Here is an 11,162-nt window from a genome sequence, read left to right on the forward strand (position 1 = left end):
AAAGACCAGACCGAGACACCACAGGATGCAATCAGCAAGAGGATTTGGTTTATTGTCGGGATACACAGGCACAGGCACCTGCGGGCGCTTCAGTCACTCGGGGGACTGGCGCACCCCACGGAACCAAGGATGGGCTTTTATAGGATTTTGGGGAGCAGAAGCAAGCATACAGAAGCAGATGCATGGTTACAGGGATATAATTGGTGGATTCTAATATGGCAAGGGTTTAGCCCGGGGGCAAGTTTCCTAGCTACCTTCCTGAAACATAACGGCTGACTCGGCCCCCCCAAGGGTTCAGCCCGGGGGCAAGTTTCTTAGCTACCTTCTTGGAACATAACGACTGACTCGGCCCCCCACCAGGGTGTGGGACCTCTCTCGGGGCTTTTTTTTCATTGTCAGGTGCTCAACCGAAGTCGTCCTGTTGCCAGGCCTTCAACCAAACACATCCTGCTTGGCAGCCGCTGTGTACTCAGTGTTCTAACCTTTCCCTGAACCAGTCATCTTAAGTACAGCCTTGCAAAATGGCGTTACTGCTGCTAAGCTGGGGTCTTTCATTCCCCCATTTTTTTTTTTTGTTAACTTTGAGTGAAATCTTTCACTCGACTTGGTCAAGAAATTTCTGTCTGGTGGGGGCTTATTCCCCCACTGACTCTAGGCCACAAAAGGGCTAGGAGGAGCCACGTAGGAGTTTTAACTTTAAGGGGTTTGGAATGCGCTGAACTCTCCATGTCTGGGGTGTAGTGTTGTGATTAGTCAATTCCTCAGACCAGACTGCCTTGACGTGTGGTGCGTGGATCTAAGCCGAGACTCCGTCTACCTTTGGGGCGGTCGGGGTAGTCAGGAGGACGGTGTAGGGTCCTTTTCACCGTGGCTCGAGATTCTTGGTCTGGTGTCTGTGCACCCACACGGTGTCTCCAATCTGGAACGGGTGTGACACCACCGGATGCTCAAGCTTGTCCTGGTAAGCAGTGGCCAAAGGTCTCCAGACGTCTCTCTGCACAATCTGTAGGGCCTGTAAATGGGCCCTCAGAGAAGGGCTGTCAGCAAAATCAGCAATGTTTGAATCAAAGAAATGGACAAATGGGGGTGGTGTTCCATATATTATTTCAAAAGGAGTTAGACCATGGGGGCCCGGGGTATTCCGGGCCCGATATAGAACTAGGGGAAGGAGGGCCACCCAATCCTTTGAGCCAGTTGCAAGCGTTAGTTTGGATAAAGTCTCCTTAATTGTTCTATTTATGTGTTCTACCTGACCTGAACTCTGGGGTTTATAGGCACAATGTAATTTTTAATCAATCCCCAGCAATTTGGCCACCAACTGACTTACTTGGGAGACGAAAGCGGGCCCGTTGTCCGACCCCAACGCTTGAGGCATGTCATACCTGGGAAAGATTTTCTCGAGGAGCTTCTTGGTGACCATTTTTGTAGTCTCGTGTTTCGTGGGGAAGGCTTTGACCCATCCTGAGAAGGTGTCTACAAACACTAGGAGATACTTGTATCCATATATACCTGGTTTAATTTCAGTAAAATCAATTTCTCAATGGATGTCGGGACGGTGTCCCCTAGGACGAACTCCTTGTCTAATCATGGTCCTTTCCGGGTTAACCTGAGCGCACGCTTTGTAACTCTCAGTCACCTTTTGTATCGCTTTGTCCCGATTTAAAAAAAAAAACACAGATTTATCTCTTCCCGATCTAGTAAGGTTTTTATCTTCTTAAACCCCAAATGGGTTAATTTATGTAAAAAGGAGATCAATTAGACCCACTGTTTTAGTTGAGGGTGGTAGATGGCCCCCATTTTTTCTAGGAGCTCTATGTCCTCATGGGCATAAACCCAACTGGTTTGTCCCACTGGTGGGGGCGTGGGTTGGTCTGGGCTATTTAAGGGCAAGATTTGTTTGCTCATGGCCGCTTTTCATGCCGTGGCATCGGCCAGCCGGTTTCTTTGTGCCTCTGGGTTGTGCCCTTTCTGGTGTCCTGGACAATACATAATATTCAGTCTTTTGGGCAAGAATAGGGCTTCTAAGAGGGCCAGAATTTTAGCCTTATTTTTAATATCTTTACCCTTAGATGTGAGCAGCTCCCGCCTCCGGTAGATCTCCCCGTGGATGTGTGCCGTGGCAAAGGCATAACGGCTGTCTGTATATATATTTAGCCTCTTACCTTTTGTCATCTTGAACGCCTGAGTCAAGGCGATGAGTTCAGCCCGTTGTGTGGAGGTACCAGCAGGCAGGGCTTTCGCCCAAATCACTTTGTCCTCCGTAGTGACCGCAGCTCCAGCCTTTCACTCTCCCTCTGCCAAGAAGCTGTTGTCATCCGTGTACCATGTGTGGTCAGCATTCTGAAGAGGCTGGTCCGATAGGTCCGGCCTGGTTCCATGTACTTCTGCGAGGATTTGTAGGCAGTCATGCTGTTTTGCCTCCTCTGGTAGAGGAAGCAAGGTGGCAGGATTGAGGGCGACTACGGGCCCAAACTGAACCCGTTCTGCATCCAGTAACAAGGCTTGGTGCGAGAATTAGAGAGCCAGCGGTCTGGGGGCTGCTTTACCAAGGCCTCCACTGCGTGGGGTGTTAGGATGGTGAGTGGCTGTCCCAAAGTCAATTTTCCAGTGTCCTTGATCAGGACAGCAATAGCAGCCACCATCCTTAGGCACGGTGGCCAGCCGGAGGCCACAGGGTCCAATTTCTTAGACAGGTAGGCCACAGGGCGTTTCCAGGGTCCCAACCTTTGTGTTAGGACCCCTTTAGCATACCCCTGTTTCTCATCGATGAACAGTTCAAAAGGTTTGCAGGAGTATGAGGGTGGGATGTTGAACCCTAAAGTCAGGAGCAAATTGTAAGGGTTTGGAACAGTCAGATGAATATCTTCTATCCTCTTGTTGACCTTTCTCAAGTCTTGTACTGGCCTATAATCTCCAGTGCCAGGTTTCTTACAGGCAGAAGAGGCGTATTCTAAGGCGACCGGCAGGGGATTAGGATGCCTTGATCTAGAAGCCTCGTAATGTGAGGCCTTATACCTTGATAAGCTTCATGTGACAGGGGGTATTGTTTTATGGAGACTGGAGTTGTAGTGGCCTTTAACTGTATAATTAAGGGGGGCTGTTGGAGCGCCAACCCCATCCCACCAGTCTCTGCCCAAGCCAGTGGAAAATTCGTGACCCAAGTGTCTATTTCTAGGGATTGTGGCTTGTCCTGTCCCGGTTCATATAGTCTATATTCATCCTCTAGTTGTAGGGTTAGAACTTGAAGGGGAGTTCCGTGGGGGCCAGTTATTTGGGCCCCTCCTTCCTCAAAATGAATTTAGTTTGGTGAGCAGGTCACGGCCCAGCAGAGGGTACGGGCAGTCCGGAACATGTAAGAAGGAATGGGTCACCTTACCAGTAGCCAGCTGAACCCGGCGGTCCGTAGTCCATCGGTATTGTTTCTCACCAGTAGCTCTTTGTACCCAGGCCGTCCGGTCGCTGAGTTGTCCTGAAGCTTGAGTGAGGACTGAATGCTGGGCTCCTGTGTCTACCAGGAAAGTAACCGGCTGCCCCCCAACTTAAGCGTTACCCTGGGCTCAGGGGGGGGGGGCTCCTGGCCCTGACCTCCCTAATCTTTATCTAGAGCCAAGAGGGAGGTTCGTGGTCGAGGCTTTCGGGGTCCGCCAGGCTTCTTGGGGCACTCTCTGGCCCAGTGCCCTTTCTCTTTGTAATAGCCACATTGATCTTTATCCAGCTTCAGCCCCTTTCGAGCTCCCCCCTATCTCCCTTCCTTTTTTGGCCCTGAACTACGGCGGCCAAGATTCGACTCAATTCTTTGTTTCTTTTTTTATCTCTCTCTTATTAAAAATCTTTTTAGCTTCTTTAAGTAAATCCTGTAATGTATAGCCCTGCAAATTTTCTAACCTCTGTAACTTAGTCCTGATATCTGGAGCAGCCTGCCAGATGAAGGACATAGAGACACTCGTCATTTGTCCTGGGTCATCTGGGTCATAGGGAGTGTACATACGGTAGGCCTCCTTAAGTCTCTCTAGAAAGGTGGAGGGAGTTTTCCCCTGCTTCCTGTAATACCTGTTTTACCTGAGCCAAATTAGTAGGGCGTCGTATAGCCCCTCGGAGACCCGCTAGAAGCAACTGGCGATAAAGGCGTAGGTGTCCCTTACCTTCAGCTGTATTAAAATCCCAGTTTGGTCCTCAGGCAGCTGGGTGGGACGCCCATCATCTCCCAGAACATGCTTTCTGGCCTCTAGGAACACTCTTTGTTTTTTTGTTTTTTTGTTTTTTTGAGGTTAAGAGGGACTGTAAGAGCTGTTGGCAGTCATCCCAAGTAGGCTGGTGGGTAAGTAAAACAGATTCTATTAGGTCGGTGAGTGCCACCGGATCTTTGGAGAAAGAAGGGTTGTGTTGTTTCCAATTGTAAATGTCAGCTGCTGAAAACGGCCAGTATTGGGTCTGGCCACCGGTTCCCTGTCTAAGTGGGAAAGCCTGGGAGGTTGAATCTGGCATCACCTCGCGCTTATTGCGCAATCTCCCTGCGACAGGGGAGAAACCCTTATCAGACTGTGGCCCGGCAACTGATCTGGCCGGCGGCTCTGCCTCCTCTGTTTTAGCCGGGCCTGTCAGAGAGAAGATCTATGAGAGGGGAGTTTGGGTCTGCCGGGAGGACAGGTTTCTTAGAAGGCTCTGATTTCACAAAGGTAGAGAGAGGAAGACGTGGCCGGCGGACCGGGCGGGGCAGAGGGGACAGACTGGGGGTTGAGGGGAGGCCAATTTGGGTCCACGAAGGGTTCCGCCCGGGGGGGGGGGTTAAGGCGAGACTCTCTCAAGTGATAATATAAGAAACCTGGTCAGGATGTCCATGGACGACCCGATCTTTAACCTGTAAAATAATGATCTTATTAAATGTGCCATTCACTGGCCATCCCGCTCCGAAAGTGGGCCACTCGGATGTGTAGAGAGTCTGCCCTTTTCCTTTTTTTTTTTTAACCTCGACGGACTGGTTGTGTGCCCGGTCGTGGACGTCTTTCTAATGATCAAGAGTGAGACTTAGGGGCGTTGTTAGGGACTGTCCCATGTTAGTTCTAAGGAAGATTAGAACACAGAGAAAACAAACAACACCAACAGTCAAACAAACAACAGACAGGCGTGCTGCACGGCTTTGGTACCAAACTGAAAGCAAAAAGTCAGATGGAGGTGGCAAAGGTCCGGGGCCCTCTGAAAGCCAAAAATACAGACAGAGGTGCCGTTAGTCCGGATCTTTCTCCTCTCCCAGATTGGGCCCCGAAAAGTCGGGCCCCAACACCCTTGGAACGTCTTCCAGGGCTGCGGGGCGAGAAGTCCGAGCTCGTCAGCTCCTTCTTCGTCCCGCCCAAATTCCAAACAACCTGGCTGAGCGCTCACAGAAACTGGCTGAGCGCTCACAGAACAGACCCGGCTGAGCGCTCACAGAACAGACCTGGCTGAGCGCTCACAGAACAGACCTGGCTGAGTGCTCACAGAACAGACAGAATAAGGCAGAACGAGACAAAATCAGACAGACAGACAGACGCCGGCCGGCTTACCTCCCAGTGGGTGGTCGGTGGTCCCTGGGTGGAGGATCTCCTTTCCCGGCCAACGCACCAAATGAAAAGCTCTCAGGGAGAACTTTCCCTCGGGATGGAGACCCTCCAACTCCAAAGACCAGACCGAGACACCACAGGATGCAATCAGCAAGAGGATTTGGTTTATTGTCGGGATACACAGGCACAGGCACCTGCGGGCGCTTCAGTCACTCGGGGGACTGGCGCACCCCACGGAACCAAGGATGGGCTTTTATAGGATTTTGGGGAGCAGAAGCAAGCATACAGAAGCAGATGCATGGTTACAGGGATATAATTGGTGGATTCTAATATGGCAAGGGTTTAGCCCGGGGGCAAGTTTCCTAGCTACCTTCCTGAAACATAACGGCTGACTCGGCCCCCCAAGGGTTCAGCCCGGGGGCAAGTTTCTTAGCTACCTTCTTGGAACATAACGACTGACTCGGCCCCCCACCAGGGTGTGGGACCTCTCTCGGGGCTTTTTTTTCATTGTCAGGTGCTCAACCGAAGTCGTCCTGTTGCCAGGCCTTCAACCAAACACATCCTGCTTGGCAGCCGCTGTGTACTCAGTGTTCTAACCTTTCCCTGAACCAGTCATCTTAAGTACAGCCTTGCAAAATGGCGTTACTGCTGCTACGCTGGGGTCTTTCAGATAATTACTCTCTTTGATGGTCTTGCTGTGTGATTTAAAATGCCAGTATTTTTAGAGTGTGATTTTTATCGACTTAAGAACTGCAGGTGCTCTCCAGGACAGAGTCGCAGTTGACTCTGTAGGTAACCACTGATACCTGTGACTCACAAGTATCCAGGAAGGGTTGATTGCTGCTCCTAACCTGTTCTCTTTAGGACACAGTCAATGTAGGAAATATTATGTAGTACTTGAATGTTTTATCAACATTGCAACACCATTTAAACAGGTAATTTTAATTCTCACTGTAATTAATGAGAAAGGATAGATAGGTGGATAACTAGCTGGATAGGTGATAGATGGCAGTTTTCCATTGTTTGTGGAACAGACCATTTACAAACTTTGTAGAGAAAGCCCATTCATTTGTCTTACGAATCTGCATTGCCCAGCCTCTGAGGAGGTGGCTAATCTCTGCTGCATGTATAAGGGGACGTGACTTAACTGAGAGTTGGGAGGTCTGATTCCAAGGTGATATACTCACATGTCGGGGTAAATTGTTACTGGTTGGTGGTTTGGGCTTCTGCAAGAGGTATGATTCAGGTCTTTGATTCTTTGTGTGCCTGGGTTTTTCTTTGCATACTGACTGGGTCCCAAAAGCAAAAAAAAAACTCTAAAAGGACACACTAAGAGGAAGGTTTAGTACCCTCTACAGCCTAGCCCAGAGAGGCTGCTTGGGCCAGTGGTTCTCAACCTTCTTTTTTTTTTTTGGTTCTTTTTTTCGGAGCTGGGGACCGAACTCAGGGCCTTGCGCTTCCTAGGTAAGCGCTCTACCAATGAGCTAAATCCCCAGCCCCGGTTCTCAACCTTCTTAATGCTGTGACCCTTTAATATAGTTCCTCATGCTATGGTGATCCCAACTATAAAATCATTTTTGTTGCTACTTGTTATGAATTGTAATGTAAATATCTGATATGTGATCCCTATAAAGGAATCATTACACTCCGAAAGGGGTAGGTTGAGAACCACTGACTTAGATTATCTCTGACAAGCTTGTTCAGCCTCATCATGGCTGAGACTATAGGTTATGGGGTATTTAGCAGTAGTAACACAGGCTTCACTAGTTACAACTCTTTGTTTCTAGATACTGCCAAATGTTCCCAAGGGAACAGCCATTCTTGAGTGTAAACCATCGATGTTGTTTGTGGTACATGTACTATGTCTTCCCAGATTTAAGGAAACACAAGATACAGGATGTTAGATTTCAAACGTGGTGCCCTTAGCCCTAACCCTGTTACTGTACAGGCAATTCTGCAGGCCTGCGAGACAGGGGCGTGGCGGTTGCTTACATTATCATCTGTCATTGTCAGGTGTGCCAAGGGTGTGTGCTGCAGATAAAAGAACTCTCCAGCCACCCAAGCTCTTCCTCCACCTCCTTCCCTTTGTTCCTCCCTCTCTTCCCCTGTCCCCTCTCCCCCATGCATTTCTCTTCTCTGCATGAATGCCCTCTCTTTCTCTGTCTCCCTGTCTCTATGCTGATTTCCCTGACCTCATTCTCTGAGACCAGTGAACCCACCTGAAAGCTACCCCCCAATAAACCTGTTTTTATACTTTCAACTTGGCTTGAATTGGCTTATCATTGGTGGAGAAAACCTATTACAGAAACCAGCTAAGAACACATGTATGCCAAGAAATGTAATTGCTACTGTCAGATAGGCATGCCACAGTAACCCTTTCACTACCATTATGGACTGCCTTTGTCCTCCCAGTTTGCCCGTGGAACACTGGTTCTCAGAATGATGGATGGCATGTGGAGATGAACCTTTGAATGGCAATTAGGTATTGAAGTTAGGCATGAGAAGAGACATCAGAGGACTTGCTCATGTTGCCTGTTGATTTCTGTTTCTTGTTTCCATTTTTGGTCTCTGTCTCTCTTCCATGTAAGAACACAGCAAGGAGGTGTTCATCTACTCACCAGGGAGTGGGTCCTCAGAAACTTTTGGCATGTTGACCATAGACTCAGCCTTCAGGAAAACTGTGAGAAATATATTTCTGTTTCTTGCAATTACTAGGATAGAGTATTTTACTGTAGTGACCTTAATTAAGTAAAATTCTAAAGGGTATAAAAATACATTAATTTTGGTAGCATTTTTATGCCAGCTATTTAAAATGAACCCTAATTATAGTATTGTCTCTAGTTACAGAGAATTCTCATCTCATTTATCAATTTAAGAACATAGTTCATTCTCATTCTACTGTCTTGACAATTTTGATGTCTTAGTCATGAGGAAGTTCTTTTAGTCGATCTAATTAAAACAAACCATCAATTTGCATTTGTAAAAAAATAGAATTGACAGTTTACTGGTTCCTTATTTCCAGTGTATAAGGTCACGATATGTTGATATACTACCATTTAATTAAGTTTTCAATTTTCAACTATTTAATTTTGCTTCCAGTGATTAAGAACTGAATTTGTTTATTTTATTGTTTAAAATTAAAATTACATTTTTGAATATATTTGCTATGTGTACATGTGTGTGCTTTGGGCTAAAGTGAGCACGTGTTGGCCCAAGAGCAAGTTGAGGGAGTCAGTCCTTTCCTTCTATTATGTGAATCCCAGGGCTTGAACTTGTGTCTCAGTTTTGGCAGAAAGCACCCTTGCCTGCTGTGCCATGTTGCCAGCCCCCTGCTCTGCATTGCTTTGCCGTCACAGAATGGATAGTCTCACTGTTCTATGAAGCACAAGTGCTCGTGGATGTTTCTGTCTTATAACATCAACATGAACGAGTGTTTAGATGTTTATCTCCTCAGTGACGGGAAATCGGAAGTTTTCAGAATCCCAGTTTAAGAAGTAATAGGAAGTAGCAATTAAAACAAAAAATCAGGCCTTAAAGCTCAAAACCGTTTTAAATTATCATGTAGAAATATTCCCTCCCACAGATCCATCCCATAAAAATGCCCTATACCATTTCCTCTATAATCCTTTCAGAACTACCATGACAACCCCTGAGGAAGGTTTGGAGGGCTATGGAATGTGGGCTTTTCATTCTCAGATTCATTTTATAAAAAGATCTTAAAAGGATGTGACTTCACTTGAAAATTTGTAAAGACTTTCCATAAAAACCTATCTCATGCCTTTGAAAATTTAGGCTGCCTAACATTTACTGAGTATGTATTATGCAGATGTTTCACTAATTGTCTGTTGAGACCCTATTGATGTACTTACTGTTCTGATCCCTATTTTGCAAACAAAGGAACTCGTATTAGGTCAATCACTTCCTTTGTTATTGGTAGAGCCCTAGTAAACCCAAGGAGTATAACACTGGAGCTGTGGGTCTTACCACTGTGCTAGACTTCCAACAGTGATGACTGTCTAAATTGTACAACATTTTTGGACTTATGGGTTGGGAGTGGTTACCGCCAGGTAGGCGAGCATTATTTTATCCATTATAATCTGTACACAGACACTGTCTCTATGCTTAGAGGCTTAAAACCATAATTGTTTCTCAGAGACAGCAGGGTTGGTGAACTTGTCTGCGCTGATTTGTGTATTTTGAGGAATTTGCTGGAAGAACTTCAAGATGGCCTCATTCAAGTGTCTGTTAGTTGAAGTTGGCTATTGGCCAGAGAGCATCCTAATTTCCTTTCTGCCATCTATTATTGCTATATAATATCCTTTTTACTCATATATCTGTAGGTCGGGGACTTAAGCATGTAAATGACTCTTTTCCACTCTACCTGGTGCAGACTGGGGCGCCAGGCTTACAGCCATCTAGTACTGTGGGATATAAGATGATCTCAGTCATATGGCCATCTCTGGCACATTAAAAAAGACAATTCAAAGGACTATCAACTTTTTGGATTCTTGTGGTAATGGTGAGGTTCATGCATAGGCCAGAATCCTTGATTTTCATTCATGTGGCCTTTCTTTCTCAGTTTCTCCCCCCCAAAACCTGTCTTTATGACCTTGTTTGATGTAGCCTATACTCCTTTCCAGGGCAGCTGAGTTCCAAAAGAACAGCAGCAGACTTCCTTAGATCTCAGGTTTAGGCTCAGACAATGCTCCCTTCCTTCTTTCTGGGTCAAAGCAAGGCATGAGGCTACCCCAGAGTCTATTACGGTCAAGTGAACGTTTTGTTTCTTGCTAAGAGAAGGAACATGCATGCATGGAGCTGAGAAGAACTATAGAAAGCCATTGTTGCAGATGTGTACCAGAGTGTTTGAGCAAAGGTGAAGAACTGAGAAGTTGGTATTAAAGAATTGGTCTAGACTAGCGGCTACCCAAACAAAATTGCCTCTAACAGCCGAAGGATTCTGTGTAGGGAAAAGCAATGTATATGAGAACGCTCAAACATTTCTTTCAAATAACAAATCAAGCAGTGGAGGACAATCTAAGGTCAGTGTTGAGAAGTAGGGAGAATATGTTCCGCAAATAGCATCTTTATTCTAGACAGCTGTGGATGGTCAATCAGGAGCATTGGGATCCCCTGCACTGAAGAGAATGTTCAGTGGTTACATAGCAAGCATCATGAGGGTCCTCAAGTCTTCTCCAAAAGTATTTAGTCCTGCTCAGATAAATGTAGAATGTATCCTCCTACTAAAGGGATGAGATCACAAAATATCCCTTCCATCACCAAAGCTTGGGAAGGACCCAGAAACAGATGGCCAGGCAATATGGAGACTCTAATTAAGGAGAGAAAGCTGCAGGGCCACCAAAATAGACGGAGACATTGTCCCTTAGCCATAACTAAGGCACTGTAGGCATTCCCCAGATTGTTTTGGAGAAAAATAAAGCCTCATTTCGTGCCAGCACTATTTATATGCTTCACATGGAATCCTACTGCTTCCAGTGCTTTTTATTGTATATTTATTTAACTTAAATGCTTGTTTCATGATGCTTGGGACTGAGTCTAGAGCCCACATACATGCTAGGTGAATGCTATACCACTGAGGTATACCCCAACGCTCCCTTTATTGGTTTA

The 11,162-nt window shown here is 46.5% G+C and overlaps 1 long non-coding RNA gene across 1 annotated transcript; it reads right to left on the reverse strand.

Annotated features, from left to right (window-relative positions):
* Positions 1-2,797: 2,797 nt before the first annotated feature.
* LOC134486909 (uncharacterized) lies at positions 2,798-7,348 on the reverse strand. Its single transcript, XR_010066466.1, has 2 exons — positions 5,435-7,348; positions 2,798-5,363 (listed from the first exon to the last, which is right to left on the reverse strand). It is a non-coding gene; the product is annotated as an uncharacterized LOC134486909 (long non-coding RNA).
* Positions 7,349-11,162: the final 3,814 nt, after the last annotated feature.

This window comes from Rattus norvegicus, chromosome 5 (assembly GCF_036323735.1).
Source record: "Rattus norvegicus strain BN/NHsdMcwi chromosome 5, GRCr8, whole genome shotgun sequence".
NCBI lineage: Eukaryota > Metazoa > Chordata > Mammalia > Rodentia > Muridae > Rattus > Rattus norvegicus.